Below are 20493 nucleotides of genomic sequence, written 5' to 3' on the forward strand. Positions count from 1 at the left end.
CAATGCACAGAAATAGCAAAAAGCTAAATTATGTTTCACAAATAAGGACTATAATACAATAGCTATGTACATGCGAATTTATTTTATAACAAAATGACTCCAAACTGACAATTCAAGTCAGATTTGTGATGTTACTTGTTTACTTTGTATGTAAGAAGTAAACAGAAGAAAACAGCATAGGTATAAAATGTAATATAGAAAAAAAGAGTCAACTACATTAAAATTAAAAGATACTGTTAGTTTTACTGTAATTCTCTTTCAATTGTAATTTACCTGAATACACGGAAATAAAATCTGACAATAAGGAAGAGTACCTTATAAGCCGTCTTTTAAACACTGCCTATTTGTATTATGCATACTAAAGGAGAAAAAAATTCCCCTCAAAATATCACACACTGTATGTGGAAATACCTTACAGAAATATTTGTGAGACTACTTTCCTAGCCACAGGATTCATGTTATATCTGATTCAAGTTTCAATTCAAAAAAGCATGGCATTCAAATAAAGGTGGCAACTGAAAAATGATACAGATATATGAACAAAATGAAGTATCAAACCAACAATGAGTAGCTATACCAAATATAAAAAATTCATATGATCATAATCTGAAATTAGTAAAAAGCTTTGAAAGGCAGAAAATTGTCCACTTTAGCCCCTAAAACTAAATTAAAATGTACTTACCCCAAATGCCCAGATTATAACAATCCAGATTCTTAATATACCAAATTTATTCGAAATAAATATAAAAAAGCTCCTCTTTTCCTCCTCTTAATCTTCAAAGCCCAATCTGAGACCAGCCTTCCTCCTTCTTTCATTAGCTGGACATGTGTCAGCTCTCTCACATCTGCGATTTCTCACTGACTAGAGCTGCCTGTCCCATTCCAGGGAAACACAGATGGATCCCAGATGGGAAGGTCCTGCCAAACAGACCAGCTCTTCACCTTGCCAGAATCCCCAGATACAGTCAGTCTCTCTGTCTCTCTCTTTCTCCCTCCCTCCTGCTCCCTCTCCCTCCACTATCCTTCCAACCCTCCCTGTTACTAGGGCTCTTTGCCAGCTGATGTCACTAAGTACACACCTCCCAGTGGCTCCTGGCCAATCTGACATTAACTTGTTAAATACGTGTAATTTGTTTATGGCTGACAATAACAGCAAGGATATTGTGCAAAACCTATCTGTGCAAGTCCCTAGTGGAATAACATGTAGAGACACACAGAGATACACAGACTCATATTTTTGGGAACATTCAAATGCTTAACAATTACTATATAAAGTCCTACATATTGTCTGATTTCTGCTATTGTTTAATAGCTTCTGCTCTTTGAGCCAATTTTTAAATCCTACTTATGACAAATTCCTTCTTAAAATGAATTATTAAAACTCTGCTTTGAATGTGCAATTGGATAAAAAATGTAAAGTTGCAAATTAATCTGGGGAATATAAACAGAAATGTATGTAAATGATTCACACAAGCTGCCTCTCAGATCCAGACTTGGTAGCACTGCAAAACTGGCACGTGATTAAAATAAGACAATGCAGGCAACATGGTTCTGATGCTGTGAAGATTATAACTGAAAGATGGGGAACACAATGCAAAAACTGTTTTAAAACAAGGAAAATATGAATGTGAGAAATAACAATGTTTGGTATTAAAGAAACTACTAATGCAAGTTTCAACAATGAAGAGCCAAAATTAAAAAATCAGTTTTGGAAATAAAACAATGAGGACCCAGAGAGAAGGACTAAACTGCTCAAGGTCAGTTTTAATCACTTATGCCTTCAAAAATCAAGCATATAATGAAAATAGATCACTGAAAATTTATACTATACTATAGTTGTAACAATAGCTGTCACTAGGATATAAACTGGGTAAAGGGTCCCCTGGACCTCAATGTACAATTTTGTTCTGCAACTTCTAAGGAATCCATATTTTAAAATAAAAAGGCTGGGTGGGGATACCTGGGTGATTCCTGGGGTCACAGTATATGGACACATATCCATTAGCACAGATTAGGAATGAAAGGTCTTCCATACACATAATCAAACAGCTGTGGGCTATAATTCTCTAACCTTTAATCTTCTATCAGACTTTGGATGTCTGGAATCTGTCAACAATTTTTCTGTCATGGCAAGTTTTGGCAAACAGGAAAAAGACTATTTCTGTCAAGGGCAACCTACTGGCTACGTTTTGAGTCTTTAGTTCACCCAAGTGGTACTGGTAATAATAGCCACAGCAGTAGGCTGAGGATTTACCAATACTGCTAAGTGTCAGTAACTGTTCTAATAGCCAGCATCTTCACAAAGACCCTAAATCAAAGGGTCTCTAAGGTAGGTAGAGATTATCTACCTATTTATCTCAATGTTATAGTAACAGAAATAAGGCATTAAGAGTTAATTACATAGTTATTATTATTAGTTAATCCCCCAAACTAGAAAGTGTTAGCACCAGGTGGTCTGGATCCAAAGCCAGAGCAGTATATTCGATCTAGTAAGAAAATGAAGCAAAGGATGTTCCTGGCTATCCTGGATCACTGGCTCTGGAAGAAATCAGCCACTATGTCATGAAGACACTTCTTCAGCCCTAAGAAGAGGTCCTTATGGTAAGGAACTGAAATCTCTTGCCAGTGCCAGCATTAACTTGCTCAACTACCTAGCCAGTACCATCTAGCTAAATTATTTCAGAATTCTGACCCATAGGAACTACATGAGAATAAGCATTTATTGTTGTTTATTTTTATTTTTTTAAAGACTTTATTTTATTTATTCATGAGAGACACACAAAGAGAGAGGCAGAGACACAGGCAGAGAGAGAAGCAGGGTCCCTGCAGGGAGCCTGATGATGTGGGACAGGATCCCGGGGCTCTGGGGATCATGCCATGAGCCAAAGGCAGATGCTCAACCACTGAGCCACCCAGGCGTCCCAGTATTTATTGTTGTTTAAAAAAAGAGAAAAGATGATTCTTTTGCTACTGGCACCCAGATTATGGACCTTAAATACTATTTCCCACTACAAGGAAGCTGGGCTCTTTAGAAAAATTGCTGATTCCAGGTATGACACAGAAAATGTAGAAAAGTAGTCATGCCAGAAAGAAATTAAGCTATCAAAGACTTCTGGATTTGTGTCCATGGGACTCAGGAGCCAACTTGAAAAGGTTCCACTACCTAAGATGGGATCATTTGAGTATCAGTAAAAAATAATAATTGCAATGGATCGGAACACAGCAAAATGGGGGCACCTGGGTGATGTAGCTGGTATAAGTATCTGACTCTTAATTTCAGCTCAGGTTGTGATCTCAGGGTTGTGAGATCAATCCCTGCATCAGGCTCCACACTCAGCGTGGAGTCTGCTTGAGATTCTCTCTCCCTCTCCCTTCTGCCTTTCCCACTTGTATGCTCTCTCTCTAAAATAAATAAACCTTATAAAATAAAGAACACAGCAAAATGTTTAAATTTTTGAGTTCATAATGATACTTATAAAAAGCTAATTGATCACTTTTTGAAGGATACTAGAGAACCAATTCATTATTCTGAAACTAGTGAATTGAGCACTTTACCTATTGCTCTATGTCAACTGACCTTTAAGGAAATACATAGTTGGTGGAAACTAATCCCTACTGAAATAACCCAACTAAAATGAAAAATATATATATTTGCAAAACCATTTTGCTAAGCTCTAATGACAAACATTAATCTAGGTAATGATCAACTGCCACAAATATGAGATGAGAAATACATGGGCATCAATGTGCCTAATGGAAGTATATCACTTGTACGTGATATACTTGCAATTACTCTTGACAAACAGGAGCCTCTAGAACTAACAACCAACCAGTTTACAGAACTTTGAGGGGACACAAAAACATGTTAACGACAGCATGGGAACGCAATTAGGAAAATCTGGAATGTGAGAAAATCAATAGAGCAAACAACCCAGATTTGTTTGGGGAAAAAGGGAATGGAGAAAGGGAGCCAGTATAGAAGCTATACATGAAAAGAGACATAAAAGACTTAAAGGCAACATGTGAACATTATTCGGATTCCAATTTGAGCAAATCAACTGTAAAAAATAACCTGGGATAACTGGGAAAAATTTAAAACTCATTATTTAATTATATGAAGGAATTATTTAAAACTTAGTTATAATTTGTGATTTTTTCAAAGATTTTATTTATTTATTCATAGAGACACAGCTAGAGAGAGAGAGGCAGAGACACAGGCAGAGGGAGAAGCAGGCATCATGCAGGGAGCCCGATGTGAGACTCGATCCCGGGTCTCCAGGATCACGCCCTGGGCTGCAGGCAGCGCCAAACCGCTGCGCCACCGGGGCTGCCCTACTGGTAAGTTTGTATTCCATCTAGGATTTCCTTCAAAAGGAGCAGAGTTGGTGATTATTGTAGCTGGGCATTTAAGTACATGAGTGTTTAAGTCCATTTTTAGAGCTGTTTGGTATTTCCACAATATAAAGATAAAAACACTAGATTTCTTTAAGCAGTATGCCAAATTATGGGTGAGGTTTGCAAATGCATAGGGACAATTTTTTTAAAGTAACTCAGATAAAAGGAATCAAAGTTTGACGTGAGGTTTAATGTGGTACCAACATATTCATTTACCTCATTGTCTACATCCTGAGTTGAAACTCAACTTTTTCTGATACACTGTCAACTTTTAAAAATAAAAGATGAGAAGCCAACAGTGTAATATATCTAGAATAGTGAATGCAACTGCTAAATTGGTTGCTCTACAACAGAATTTGTAAAGGAGTTTTTTTTTTTTTTTAATGTCCTCCTAAGGGAAAACTGGGATATACCCAGTGTTAGATTTGAATTGCAGGCATCAATATGAATTCCTGAATTTTAGGTTATAACATATTTACATCCAGGTCTTGATTTCTAAACTACATTTTCTACTAAACCCTGGCTTCGGGCAGCCCAGGTGGCTCATTTCTACTAAACCCTGGCTTCGGGCAGCCCAGGTGGCTGAGCAGTTTAGCGTCACCTTCAACCCAGGGAGTGATCCTGGAGACCCAGGACCGAGCCCCACATCGGGCTCCCTGCACGGAGCCTGCTTCTCCCTCTGCCTGTGTCTCTGCCTCTGTGTGTGTGTGTGTGTGTGTGTGTTGTGAATAAATAAATAAAATCTTTAAAACAAAACAAAACCCTGGCCTTAGAGAAATAGCTAATACCCGGTGAGACAGAGAAGGTATAAGATAAGCATGCAACATTTTGTGCAAGAAAGTAAAGGATTACTCAGAAATGATGGGGATATGTCAAAAAGACACTGAAGCCCGTTAGAAGGAGCTGCCATGGCCAACTATGGGACATAGTTCAAGCCATAAAATAAATACTTCTCAAAAAGAAAAAAAGTCCCCATTCACGTCAAAAATTTGAAAACTCGGGAATCCCTGGGTGGTGCAGCGGTTTAGCGCCTGCCTTTGGCCCAGGATGTGATCCTGGAGACCCGGGATCAAATCCCACGTCGGGCTCCCTGCATGGAGCCTGCTTCTCCCTCTGCCTGTGTCTCTGCCTCTCTTTCTCTCTCTGTGACTATCATAAATAAATAAAAATTAAAAAAAAAAATTGAAAACTCCCCTCTGAGTATCAAGTGAATATTTGCAGCAATTCATGAAGTTCTAATAAAGATGATCATGATAATCCCTCCTTTGGCTTTTTTCTTTGAAAATTACTACTGCCATGATGGTTCTAAACACTGAGTTATTCTACATTGTTATTTTAGTTGTGTAATGTTTATTTTATACCTATAATGAACCACTGCTAAAAAAGGAGCATAAGAAATTTAAATAGAGAAAACATAATTAAATATCTTATAAATAAATCTTAAATAATAAAAACTATTCTACAAATATGCTTTAGATCCAGACCTTTGAGTTAGATTCATCAGATCAAACCTCTTATCCAACACATAAAGATGCCTCTTTAGACCTTCAATGACATCAAAAAAAATAAGAAGAAGAAAAAAGAAAACACCAATGCTGATAGTCAATTTGCTTTTCAGGGTACAGTCAATTAAGCATCTGCCTGCCTTTGGCTCAGGTCATGATCCCAGGGTCCTAGAATCGGGCCCACATCAGGCTCCCTGCTCAGCAAGGAGTTTGCTTCTCCCTCTCCTTCTCCCCCTCCCCACTGCTCATGCTCTCTTGTTCTCTCAAATAAATAAATAAAATCTTAAAAGAAAAAACAAACAAACACTACTGGGACGGGGTGGCTCAGTCGGTTGTACGACCAGCATTTAGTTTCAGCTCAGGTCATGGTATCGTGGGTCATGGGACCAACACCCTCATTGGAGTCTGCACTCCAGTGAGGAGTCTGCTTGAAAGGTTCTCTCCTTCTGCCTCTTTCTCTGTCCCTCTCCCCACTCATGTGCAAGCTCTATTCTCTCTCTAAAATAAATAAATCTTTAAAAAAGGTTTTTATTTCAAACATTATGTCATAAAAAGCTTGGTTTTTTTGAAAACACATCATAAAATTTTAATCTACACTTTAACCCCCCAAAAAAACAAAACAATCTGTTTATTTTTATAAAGAATTATGTTTTGGTGCACCTGGCCAGCTCACTCAGTGAAGTACATGACTCTTGATCTCAGGGAATGTGAGTTCAACCGTCCTTTGGGTGTAGAAATAACTTAAAAATCTTTATGAAAAAAAAGAATCATGTTTTACTTAAACAGAAATGTAAAATTAACGAAAATACCATCGTACTTTAGAGAACGTAAAAATATACGTTATTAATTAAAAGAAAATGATTATAATAACAATCTTAAAGACAATATATTTAAATGAAAAATTACTTTAAGATTAGTCTTTTGAAAAATCACCTCTTGGGGCACCTGGGGTAGCTCAATTAGTTAAGCATCTGACTTTTTTTTTTTTTTTTTTAAAGATTTTACTTATTTGAGAGAGAGAACAAGAGAGAAAGAGGGCATGCACACAAGCAGGGGGAAGGGCAGAGAAAGAGGGAGAAGCTGACTAGCTGCAGAGCAGGGAGCCTAACACAGGGCTTGATCCCAGGACCCTGAGCCAAAGGCAGACACTTAACCGAATAGAGCCACCCAAATGCCCCAAGAGTCTGACTCTTGATTTTGGCTCAGGTCATGATCTCAGTAGGGCCCCTCACAGGGCATGGAGCCTGCTTAAGATTCTCTCTCCCTCTCAAAAAGACAAACAAATAAACAAACACTTCTTTAACAACTACCATACAAAAACGAAATCGTCTTTAAAAAAAAAAAAACCCTTAGGGAGAGTTTACAAGATTGCATAATGAGAGAGTTTTCAAGTCTAACAAAATGATTATTTACAGCATTAAGAGATGATTATTTACAACACAGATCAAAAAACTAGCCTGAAAAAAAAAAAAAAAAACTATAGCCTGCTTACTGTTCTGGTAAATAAAGTTTTACTGGAGCAACATTATGCCCATTTGCTTTACAGATTAGCTTTCTGTAGCTGCTTTCCCGTGACAACAGCAGATAGGACAGATATCATGTAGCCCACAAAGTCAAAAATGTTTATTCTCCGGTCCTTTACAAAAAACTGTGTTGAACTCCGATTTATACCAATAGGGTAGCTTTAGACAGACTCAAACACCTATTGTGGGTGAGCCATCATGCTAAGCATTGAAGACAGAACAATAAATAAAAATACAGTCCGTGCCCACAGGTATCTTGCAGTCTGTTGGAGAGAAAAGATTCTAATTATCATACAAAATAAATGTATAATAAACCGTAAATGCTAGAAAAGAAAAAAAACAAGAAAATGATTAAGAGTACTACAGGCCTCACATGAGGGGGGAGAGGGAGGGCTAGTGAAGGACATATTATACAGGAGTATATTCTGATAAAGTGAAACTTAAAGGAGAATTGAGCTAGGCTTTTTTTTTTTTTTTTTTAAGGAGATGAAAAGTATTTCAGGCAGAGGGAACAGACGGTATGGGAACCACACAGGCTACAGTGAAGAACTGGAAGAAAATCCTCATGACTAGACAGCATCAAGCCTGTAGAAGGAAGATGGAGGGGAGGGACAAGCAAAGGGACAGACCACGCAGAATACTGCCGAGGGGGATAAGCAGACAACACACCAATGTCTCACTTTCTACATGTCAGATAATCTTGCAAACTCCTCCATGGTCAAAGGCTGCCTCACTCACTTTTCAGTTCTACAGGGCTTTACAATTAATGCTAAAAGTCTGAAATATACAATTGATCAGAAAGTGGAGTGTCGGGATCCCTGGGTGGCGCAGCGGTTTGGCGCCTGCCTTTGGCCCAGGGCGTGATCCTGGAGACCCGGGATCGAATCCCACGTCAGGCTCCCGGTGCATGGAGCCTGCTTCTCCCTCTGCCTGTATCTCTGCCTCTCTCTCTCTCTCTGTGTGACTATCATAAATAAATAAAAATTAAAAAAAAAAAAATTAAAAAAAAAAAAAAAAAAAAGAAAGTGGAGTGTCTTCATTTTTAGATCATTTACAGCAAATAGTTTAAGAGACACTGATTTTCTCTATCATTCAATAGAAAAAGCCTGGAGTAACTGTTCAGATTCAGCTACAAATAAGTTCTCTAAATCGTTAACCACTGATCTGTCAAATTAGAGGACAGGATTAGGTGTTATGAGAAGTCCCCTACAGCTTTGTTTCTTTCTTGCTTAAACTTGTTTCTTTATTTTAAACTGACCAGGTGGACATAGTAAGAATATCATTAAGTTAAATAACCTTTCTTTATAAATAAAAAAAGAGTTTATGACTCTCCAGAAACAAGATATTCTAACTTTTCAATTTATATGACTACATATAGATTCTTGTTTTATTAGTTCTCAAGAACTTCACAATTTGCTGATTATTTGCTTTACATACTTAACATTACAAAGCTTGGAAGAATTTTGCGTCAACTTAAAACAATAGACAAACAATCAAATTCACAAGTGATCTTGAAAACAAAACTGAAAAACTATTCTCTTGATGTTTGAGTCATCAGCCCTTATGGGACACAAGTCAGATTGCAGCAGCTGTGGATCATCATTTAAAATCAAGAATTCAATTTCAGTGTGATAGATTTTTAAAAGTGGATGAATCAGAAGCACAGAAAATAAATGAAACAAATTTTCATTTGCCAAAATAAATCAATAAATAATCTATAATCGAAGGCATAAGGGATGATGTCCAGTTACACATCCCAAATCAGACTACCAACCAATTTCCTTCACTATGAACACTTCTGTCAAATAAACTCTTCTCTGTACACCTAGGAAATGATTCATCTTTAAAGACTTATCTCAAGGGTTTTCCCAAAACAAGCAAGCAGAGTTGATAGCTGGCCCATCTAGTGCTATCCTGAAGCCTGACAGTATATACTACACCACACTGGTACTTAACATTTTCAGTTATTTGTTGACCTGATTCTCCATCACTATGCCTTGATCAACATATTCAATGCTTATTTGTTGGATAAATAAATTAAAATATCCTATTTGTTTAAAACACAAATTCAGGGGTGCCTGGGTGGCTCAGCAGGTTAAGTGTCTGCCTTCAGCTCAGATCACGATGATCTCAGGGTCCTAAGATCAAACCCCATGTCAGACTCCCTGCTCAGCTGAGAAGTCTGTTTCTCCCTCTCCCTCTCCCCTTCTCCTCCTCACCCCTACTGCTCATGTTCTCTCTCTCAAATAAAATCTTTTATTAATTAATTTAAAAAACACAAATTCAACAAGATCAAACCACAGAATATTAGCTTTAGAAAGAACTGTATCTTGGGACGCCTGGCTGGCTCAACAGCTGAGGTCATGATCTCAGTAGGGCTCTGCACTGGGCATAGTCATCGTTTCAGTGTTCTGGGACATAGCCCCAAGTAAAGCTCCCTGTTCATTGAGGAGTCTGCTTCTCTCTCTCCCCTCCACCCTGTCCCCCACTTGTGCCCTCTCTTGCTATCTCTCTCTCAAATAAATAAATACAATCTTTAAAAAAAAAGAAAAAGAATTGAATCTAGCTCCTTCACTTAGTTAAAATAAGGCAGGGGAGGATAAGGTCTGAAAAAGTTGAATAAAATTCCTATTAGAGGGACGCCTGGGTGGCTCAGCGGTTGGACGTCTGCCATCGGCCCAGGGTGTGATCCTGGGATCGAGTCCCATGTCGGGCTCCCTGCACGGAGCCTGCTTCTCCCTCTGCCTGTGTCTCTGCCTTTCTGTGTGTTTCTCATGAATAAATAAATAAAATCTTTTTAAAAATTCCTATTAGATATGATGTATTCAAATCAATTATGTTCTCAAGAATTTTTATGAGTAGCTGTTTTTGAAATGGCAAAAACTTTTAATAATTTCAAGACTATTTTGCTAATAACAATTAAAAACTACTAGCCCAAGGGTGCCTAGGTGGCTCAGTCAGTTAAGTGTCTGCCTTTGGCTCAAGTCATGATCCCAGGGTCCTGGAATAGAGCCCCACATCGGACCCTCTGCTCAGTGGGGAGCCTACTTCTCGCTCTCCCTCCTACTCTACCTACTTGTGCTGTCAAATAAATAAAATGTTAAAAAAAAAAAAAATTACTAGCCCAGAGCTGGGTTTCCCCAAACATTGTGACAATTTTTGCTGCCCCTGCTCTGTCCCAAATAAGATATCATTCATTCTAAGAGGCATATACCTATTTGCAAGGACTTGTCAAGTTATTAGGAGCTATAGTTCTTCATATATTCCAGAAAGCTTTATGTGAAGAGTAAAAGTGGATGTCCAAGTTCTTGTAGGATTTTAAGTCAGGTATTTCCTGAACTCTATTTTACAAACTTAAAAACAAATAAGGTGTGGGGCACCTGGGTGGCTCGATTTGTTAAAGGTCTAACTCTTGGCTTCAGCTCAGGTCATGCTCTCAGGGGTCATGAGATGGAGCCCGCACAGGGCTCCACACTGGGCAGGGAGTTTACATGAGATTCTCTCCCTCTGGCCCTCCCCGCCCCCCACGTGCTCCTGCATTTTCTCTCAAATCAATCCACCAATCAATCTTAAAACAAACAAAGAAATAAGGTTAGTATCTTTGATGTGCCTAAGATCACAACATGAACCCTAACACAGACAGTGTTCTTTCTATGCCCTGCTGGCCCCAAGTTCTCAAAACACCTAAACTATATAAGCTAAAAGCATTAGCCATCTAAGTGAATGCTATCTGCTATCTGGGGCAACTCTGGGGTGGGGTAGGGGGGAACATTTTAAAGTAAGTTTTATTGAGGGGGCGCTCCTGGTTGACTCAATCGGTTAAACGCATGCCTTTGGCTCAGGTCATGATCCCAGGATCCTGGGATAGAGCACCACATTGGGATCCTTGGTCCATGAGAAGCCTGCTTCTCCCTCTCCCCCTGCCACTACCCACTACTTATGCTCCATCATGCTCTTTCTGTCAAATAAATAACAAAAATTAAAAACCTTTTAAAAATAGTTTTATTTAGGTATAATATACATATCATAAAATTTACCTGTTTTAAATGTAAATTAAGTGATTTTTAGTAAATTTATATAATTGTACAACCATCACTACAATCCCATTTTAGAACATCTCTATTCCCCCAAAGATCCCTCATGTTCCTTTATAGGAAATCCTATTTACAACCCACAATACTAGGTAACAACTAAGCTGTTCTCTATCCCTATAAAGTAGCCTTTCCTGGACATTTCATGTAAATGGAATCAAAATATGTTGTCCCAGAACACCTGGTTGGCTTAGTGGGTAGAACATGTGACTCAATCTCAGGGCTGTGAGTTCAGGCCCCACATTAGGTATGGAGTTAGGTGTTACTCAAACAAACAAAACACAAAGATGTTGTCTTTTCTGAGTTCAGTTTTTTAAAGATTTTATTTATTGGGCAGCCCAGGTGGCTCGGTGGTTTAGCACCGCCTTCAGCCCAGGGTGTGATCCTGGAGACCTGGGATGAGTCCCAGGATCTTTCTTTAAAAAAAAAAAAAAAAGATTTTATTTATTTATTCATGAGAGACGCACAGAGAGAGAGGGGGGCAGAGACACAGGCAGAGGGAGAAGCAGGCTCCACACAGGAAGCCCGATGTGGAACTCGATCCCAGAACTCCAGGATCATGCCCTGAGCGGAAGGCAGATGCTCAACTGCTGAGCCACCCAGGGATCCCTGAGTTCTTTAACTTAATTTAATTTAGTATAATGTTTCCTGGGTTCATCCATGTTGTAGCATGTATCAATTTTCTTTTTTATTGCTGGCTAATATTCTATTGATGGATATGCACATTGTGTTTATTTACCACCGACTGATGGACATTTGGGTTGTTTCCAGTTTTTGGTTACTGAGTTAACACTGCTGGAAATAGGGATCCCTGGATGGCGCAGCGGTTTAGCGCCTGCCTTTGACCCAGGGCGCGATCCTGGAGACCCGGGATCGAATCCCACGTCGGGCTCTCGGTGCATGGAGCCTGCTTCTCCCTCTGCCTATGTCTCTGCCTCTCTCTCTCTCTCTCTGTGACTATCATAAATAAATAAAATAAAAATAAAATAAAATAAATAAAGCATTTAAAAAAAACACTGCGGGAAACAATCTAATACAAATTTAAAATGATTGTTTCAAACAGTTTTGCCTAATTTTAATCTGCTCTGTGGGGAAAGATTTGCCAAGCTCCTTACTCCACCCTTCAGGAAGCTCTACTCTAACCAAGTTTATTTAAATGGTAGTTCTCCTGATATATTGATGAGATTATTACTTTAATCAGGAGTTTGACTTTGAGGTCCTGTTTAGAAAGATTACAAAAGGGATGACTGGGTAGCTCAGTGGTTGAGCATCTGCCTTCGTCTTGGGACACAATCCCAGGGACCTGGTATCAAGTCTCACGTTGGGCTCCCCTTGAGGAGCCTGCTTCTCCCAATGCCTGTGTCTCTGCCTCTGTGTGTCTCTCATGAATAAATAAAATCTTTTTAAAAAATCATAAAAGGGATCCCTGGGTGGCGCAGCGGTTTGGCGCCTGCCTTTGGCCCAGGGCGCGATCCTGGAGACCCGGGATCGAATCCCACGTCGGGCTCCCGGTGCATGGAGCCTGCTTCTCCCTCTGCCTGTGTCTCTGCCTCTCTCTCTCTCTCACTGTGTGCCTATCATAAATAAATAAAAATTCAAAAAAATATTAAAAAAAAAATAAATAAAAAAAATAAAAAATCATAAAAACATACTCTACATATGTTCTTCTACTGTTATCATGGTTTGATTTTTCTAATTCATTCTGAAGTCAAAATAGAATTTGATATATAAAGTTTGTGATTAAAATACCTAAAATAACTTAAGAGAGGTTTACCTATTGCTGAAGTCTATTACCCAGAAGAAACTGAAGTCCACAGACCATGATAGGCAGTTAAGTGACCCAAACTTTCAGTTCTCAAAGTAAAAGCAAAACTATAGGTGAAGATTAAAACATACAACAGACATAGCATTTATACAACAGCCAGAATAATCCAGAGATACAATTTTCCTTATAAATCTCCCACTTTATATGTTGGGATTATTTCCTCTTTTTACTCTTCATTTAAGTGGTTTTAGATCAAAAGTTAGGAAAATACTTCAGAAAGTTTTTACAACCAGCTTTGTCAGAATTCCTTCATTTAAACAGTGAGAGCACCTATATGGAGTGTTTTATGCACCGAAATTAACTTTCTGCCAAGCATACTTTTTATTTTCTGTCTTTTGATAGAATAGAAAAAAAATGAGACATAAGAAAATTTAAACCATTCAATATTTTAAGCATATAATCAATATCTCTGTTGGAGACACAAAATATTAAGGTTAATAGTTTTCTATTTTTATAAAATAATTTTACAACTTACAGATAAATGTAATTCATACTTCCTGCTGGAAAATCCCTATAAATTCTTCAGTTCATTGTAATTATTCCTCTGCATTTTCTTTCTTTTTTTAAAATTTTATTTTTAAAGGGAAGTAGAAGAGGAGAGCAAGAGAATCTTCAGGGGTCTCCACGTTCAGCACAGAGACCTTACTTAAGAGGGACTATTTCAAAATCTTGAGGTCATATGACTTGAGCTGAAATCAAGAAATGCTTAACCAACTGAAACATCCAGGAGCCCATCCTCTGCATTTTCATAGAAAATTTTACTTTTACCACATTCCCTGAAAATTCTCTTAATGAGGCCTGATATGTCACACTTTTAACAAATTCTGACTCTAAAACAGAGAGGCAATATTAACTTGTTTTTCTTTGCTATTTTAAGTGGTAAAATTTAATTGCAAAGAACATACATCCAAACAAGCCTTGGTGAGCTAAAGTAATTCTTTGGAGTAGGCAAATTCAAAATCTCATCAAATGAAAATTTCTTTTCCTTTAGTTTTTAGGGCATGGGCACTAAGGCCAGGTTTTATAACCTGCACTAATTATCCTATCCTCATTTTTTAAACATAAAAATCACAGGGGCACCTGGGTGGCTCAGTTAACCAACTGCCTTCAGCTTAAGTCATGGTGTTAGGATCCTGGGATCAGCCCTGCATCAAGCTCCCTGCTCAACAAGGAGTCTGCTTCTCCCTCTGTGTGCCTGTGTGTGCACATGCTCGTGCTCTCTCAAATAAATATTTAAAATATATATATGAAAATCAGAGAAATGTTTGTTCTATGATACCATTGCAAATATTCAGGAAAAAGGAAAGAAAGTGTCACTTATAGACTATACAGATATATTAGCAGTCCCATCAAAGTTTTTTTTTCCATCAAAGTTTTTGTATTAGTATCTCCTCCCTCAGATAAACAATTTAAGAGGCAGAAAAAAAAAATCAGTCTTATTATTTCCTAATTATTATTAAGTCTACGACATGGTAGGTATGCACAGAAGACTCAGGCCTTGTAGGACATTTAACAAAACATCCTCCTACAGTAATGCTTTCATTATTTAAATTGGCACATGGCAGATTATGTTAACAGATTTATTTATTGACTAAGTCTAATCATATTTCCTCAGTTGGCATCAATATGATATCTACTATTTACGTTTCCTTCAACACTGGATATTTGTTCAAAAGTCTTCCATATTTTATTTCTATCATAGAATTTGGGGTTTAAATGAAATTTAGGGTTTTTGTAATGGTAGATTACAAAAAATAAAGAAATAAAAGAACCCTAATAAGAGCAAAAAATCAGTTCATTTGTGAATCCCACTTACAAGCCAAAACATTTCTTCTTATTCCAAGGAAATAGAACATTTTTGTAATTAAATGTTCCACAGCAATAAATGAAGATCCAAAGTGACCTAAGAGTTATTTTTTAGAGATTGTTCACCTTTTCTGGCACATGGCTTTTCTATTTTAATGTTTTATAAGTTTTTCTATTTGATTCAAGCCACAACTCAAGATGGCATTCTTTTTAATATTTCCCAAAGTTTAAATGCCTATTATTTCACAAAGATTCTGAATTATATGTATTCAAACCAAACAAAAAATATGGAAAATATGGTTAACTTCATTTGTTTGTCGAAAGCAAACCACAAACTGTAAACTTCATGAGAACAGGGACCATGTGTCTCTACCCTGCCTCCTAGTCTATTCATTTATTCATTCAGTCAACATATATTTATTAAGTATCTACCATGTGCCAATGTCCTGGGCAATGAAGATACGTCAATAAACAAAACAGAGGGATCCCTGGGTGGCGCAGCGGTTTGGCGCCTGCCTTTGGCCCAGGGCGCGATCCTGGAGACCCGGGATCGAATCCCATGTGGGGCTCCCGGTGCATGGACCCTGCTTCTCCCTCTGCCTGTGTCTCTGCCTCTCTCTCTCTCTCTGTGACTATCATAAATAAATAAAAATTTAAAAAAAATAAAAATAAAAAAAAAATAAACAAAACAGAAAAACTCTGTCCCCTTTGGAATATACATTCCGGCAAGGGGAGACAGAAAATAAAATAAGTAACTAAAATATATAATATGTTAAAAAGTGAGCTAATAAAAAGGGGATAAGCTGATAAAGGGCGATGGGGAAGGCAGGGTGCCATTTTATTTATTTCTAAAAGTATTTTAAAGTAACCTCTATATCCAATGTGGGGCCCAAACTCAATCCCAAAATCAAGAGTCAATGCTCTTCCAACTAAGCCAGCCAGGCACCCCAGGATGCCATTTTAAATATCATACGTAACCAGGTTGGCCTCACTGAGAAGAAAAGAAATAAGCGACGGAATAAGGAGAGAAAGCAGAAGTCTAGGTGAAAGTCCTGACACAAAGCAAAGACTATAAGGTATTCAAATACCTGACTAAACTGGATCACTCTGAGAAAAAAAATAAAATGAAATAAAATAAAATTAAAATAAATTGAACCACCCTAGCTGCTATGGTCAAAACAGACGGTGAGGCAAGAATGAAAGGAGGGAAAAAAAACAAGCATGCAACTCCAATAAGCCAGGTCAGAGATGCTGGACCAGAATGGGAGGAGTGAAATTAAGATGCTATTCAGGGGCAGCCTGGGTGGCTCAGTGGTTTACCACTGCCTTCTGCCCAGGGATGGAGTCCCACATTGGGCTCCCTGCACGGAGCCTGCTTCTCCCTCTGCCTGTGTCTCTGCCTCTCTCTGTGTCTCTCATGAATGAATCAATAAAATCTTAAAAAAAAAAAAAAAAAAAGATGCTCTTCAGTTTTAAGTGTCTCCTAATTAGAAGCTGGTAAAAAAAAGAAAAAGAGAAGTTAGACTTCATGAAAAGTTTTAAACTTTGTACATGAAAAAAAAAACCCACCCACATAGTAAAAAGGGCAACCACAGAATGGATTATTTGCAAATCATATATCTGATAAGTGATTAATATCCAGAATATACAGAAAATTCCTAAAATGCAACAACAATCCAATTCAAAAATGGACCAAGGACTTAAACAGACATCTCTCCTAGGAAGACATGCAAAATCCTGGTGCACTGGTGATGAGAATGTAAAATGTATAGCCACTGGGGAGAAGGTTCCTCAAAAAATTAAAAATAGAATTACCACGTGACCCAGCAATTAACTGCACCTCTGAATATATATGCAAAAGAATTGAAAGCAAGATCTTAAGGTATTTGTACACCCATGTTCATAGTAGCATTATTTACAACAGCTAAAATGTGGAAGCAGGCTAAGCGTCCACTGATGGATGAATGAATAAACAAAACGTGGTATGTACCTACAATGGAGTATAACTCAGCTTTAAAAAGTAAGGAAGGGCAGCCCGGGTGGCTCAGCGGTTCAGCGCTGCCTTCAGCCCAGGGTGTGATCCTGGAGGCCTGGGATCAGTCCCATGTCTGGCTCCCTGCACGAAGCCTGCTCCTCCCTCTGCCTGTGTCTCTGCCTCTCTGTCTGTCTCTCATAAATAAATAAATAAAATTTAAAATAAATAAAAAATAAATAAAAGGTAAGGAAATTCTGTAATGTGCTATACAACATAGATGAATCTTAAGGACGTTTTGTAAGTAAAATAAGTCAGGAGCAAAATGACAAAACATCATTCGATCCCACTTTTCCACTTACATGAGGTACTTAGAGTTGTCAAAATCATAAAGACAAGAAGTTTAATAGTGGATGCCAGAGGCTGGTAGGGTGGGGAGAATAGGGAGTTATTGTTTTAGAAGTTAAGCAGTTTCTGGGATACCTGGGTGGCTCAGTGGTTGAATGTTGTCAGCCTTTGACTCAGGGTGTGATCCCAGAGTCCCGGGATGGAGTCCCACATTGGGATCCCATGAGGAACCTACTTCTCCCTCTTGCCTATGTCTCTGGCTCCCTCTGTGTGTCTCTCATGAATAAATGAATAGAATTAAGAAAAAAAGTTAAGTTTCCATTTACAAGATGAAGAGGGTTAATAAGATGGATGGTGGTGATGGGTGAACACAATGTGAAAGTACTGAACTGCACACTTCAAAATGGCTAAGATGATAAATTTTATGATGCATGTATTTTAATAAAATCGGTTTTTAAAAGTCCAATTAGGGCAGCCCCAGTGGCTCAGCAGTTTAGCACCTACCTTCGGCCCAGGGTATGATCCTGGAGACCTGGGATCAGGTCCCACGGCCTGCTCCCTGTATGGAGCCTGCTTCTCCCTCTGCCTGTGTCTCTGCCTCTGCCTCTCTCTCTCTCCCTCAATCTCTCTCTCTCTCTCTCATGAATAAATAAATAAAATGTTAAAAAAAAGTTCAAAGTTCAAAGTTGGACACTTTTCAGTTTGAGGTTATCTATTAAATATCCAAGTGGAGGTATCATGTAGGCAACTGAACAAACCATTTATATTTCAGGGAAGAGATCTAGGCTGGAGATACATATCTGGGAATTGTGAGCTTACACATAGTATTTGGAGCCATGAGATCTCATGAGCTCACCAAGGGGGAATAAGTATAGATAAGGACAAGAGATTCAAGTACTATATTGAACACTGGACACTGACTGGACAACTAGCCCAATGTTAAAGAGTTCAGGAAGAAAAGAAGAAATCATCAAAACAAACTGAGAGGATATAGCCACCAAGTGAAAAAGGATGAAAAATAACAGTGTAGTAATACCCTAGACCACATGAAGAAAGTGTCTGAAGAAGAATAAAAAGTGATCCCAGTGGATCCATTGATCCATTGGGTCAACTGCTCTAGAAAGATGACAACTGATATCCTCACCTTCTATCAAGGCCAGACAAGTACTCACCATACTAAATATGTGTGCAATGAATACACACAGCAAAATATAATTAATCATTATTTCAAATTCTCTTTAATACTTCTAAAAATGCATGAAGTTAACTAAATATGTACAAATAAAAGATCAACTTTGTCAAATTCATTGCTCTCATTTTGTTTTTAAGATTTTGTTTATTCATAAGAGACACACAAAGAGAGGCAGAGACACAGGCAGAGGGAAAAGCAGGCTCCCTGCAAGGAGCCCTGACATGGGACTCGATCCCGGGACCCGGATCATGCCCCGAGCCAACGGCTGACACTCAACCACTGAGCCACTCGGTGTCCCAAATTCATTGTTCTTTCACAAAAATAAGTTTGGTTCTGAACTTTGAGATTATTACAATTAAAACTGGAATTGTCGGAAAGGAAAAGGAAAAGGAAAAGGAAAAGGAAAAGGAAAAGGAAAAGGAAAAAACATATAGCCACCAAAACACTACAGTGTTCTACTTGATAACAGTGGAAACCTCCCAATCCGGCACAAAGTACAAAGAGCAGTGGTCAGGGAACTAGTATCTGTCACTCACTTTCCCTTTCTAAGCCTCCATTTTTTTCACCTGTAAGATGAATCTTCTGGGGTGCCTAGGTGGTTCAGTTGGTTAAGCGTCTGCCTTCAGCTCTGGTCATGAGGCCAGGGTCCTGGGATCAATCCTAGATTTGGGCTTCCCACTCAGTAGAGTCGGCTTCTCCCTCTTCCTCTGCCCCTTCCCTGGCTCCTGTACCCACCCTCTCTCACTCTCAAATACATAAAAAGTCCAAAAAAATTGTTTTAAATATGAATCTTCATATGTTCTTCCCTTTAAGAATGCCCTGCTCCTCTGATCAAATTCAGCTTCAGGTTCAGCTCCTACCTTCTCCTTGAGGACTTCCCAGATTCTCTAGTCTCTGTTCATCTCTAAATTCCAATAATTATCTGCTTTTACTATATACAAACCATTTGTTTGGTCCTACCTCACATGTTCCCTTGAGTGTTCTCTTAGTTGTTTTAGGAGTTTGTCTTAATCACCTCTACTGTACCAGAAAAATCGCAAGTATATATATTTGATTCCCCACCTAATAATGTCTAATACAATGTTGTATCAATAGAAATTAATGATTTCTATATTGGGTAAATTAAGGTTTAGTAAGGAATACCTCTTCTGTTAATTCCTCCAAAGACTGAAAGTATATCTTTCAGTAAGGCAGCCATGCTATAGATTTTTTTAAAAACATGCTGGATTAAAGACAAAATTCAAATGCATGTACATCCATAATTTGCTTTTTGCCTGGGATAATTGACACTAATCAGAAATCTTAAAAATAAAGTCAAAGGGTACCTTAAACTGAGAGTACAAAGAGTTCATAGAACTCCCCCCAAAATAGCCAGGAACAAAGTAAATCTAGTTACCAACAGGTTTTCGGTTTTTTGTTTTTGTTTTTAAAGATATTATTTTATTTACTCATGATAGACACAGAAAGAGGGCAGCCCGGGGGGCTCAGTGGTTTAGCGCTGCCTTCAGCCCAGGGCAGGATCCTGGAGACCCAGTATTGAGTCCCGCGTTGGGCTCCCTGCATGGAGCCTGCTTCTCCTTCTGCCTATGTCTGGGCCTCTCTCTCCCTCTCTCACGATTAAATCAATAAATAAAATCTTAAAAAAAAAAAAAGATTTTATTTAAAAAAAAAAATAAGAGAGAGAAACACAGAGAGAGAGAGAGAGAGAGAGAGAGAGGCAGAGGGAGAAGCAGGCTCCATGCAAGGAGCCTGATGTGGGACTCCATCCCGTGTCTCCAGGATCACGCCCTGAGCTGACAGCAGCGCTAAACCGCTGAGCCACTGGGGCTGCCCTAT

General features: G+C 38.5%; 1 protein-coding gene across 6 annotated transcripts in view; it reads right to left on the reverse strand.

Annotated features, from left to right (window-relative positions):
* Positions 1 to 20493, reverse strand: part of CBFA2T2 (CBFA2/RUNX1 partner transcriptional co-repressor 2) — a 150009-nt gene that overhangs the window by 88659 nt on the left and 40857 nt on the right. The window contains exon 1 of one of the 6 annotated variants that reach the window (XM_072736100.1): positions 683 to 1066. The exons of 4 other annotated variants lie outside the window; for them this stretch is intronic. The gene's annotated coding sequence lies outside the window, so the exon portion shown is untranslated. Of the gene's footprint in view, positions 1 to 682; positions 1067 to 20493 lie in introns of those variants that run through there. One more of the 6 variants, XM_072736102.1, reaches the window with a different exon arrangement.

Source organism: Vulpes vulpes, chromosome 14 (assembly GCF_048418805.1).
Source record: "Vulpes vulpes isolate BD-2025 chromosome 14, VulVul3, whole genome shotgun sequence".
In the NCBI taxonomy this organism is placed as follows: Eukaryota; Metazoa; Chordata; class Mammalia; order Carnivora; family Canidae; genus Vulpes; species Vulpes vulpes.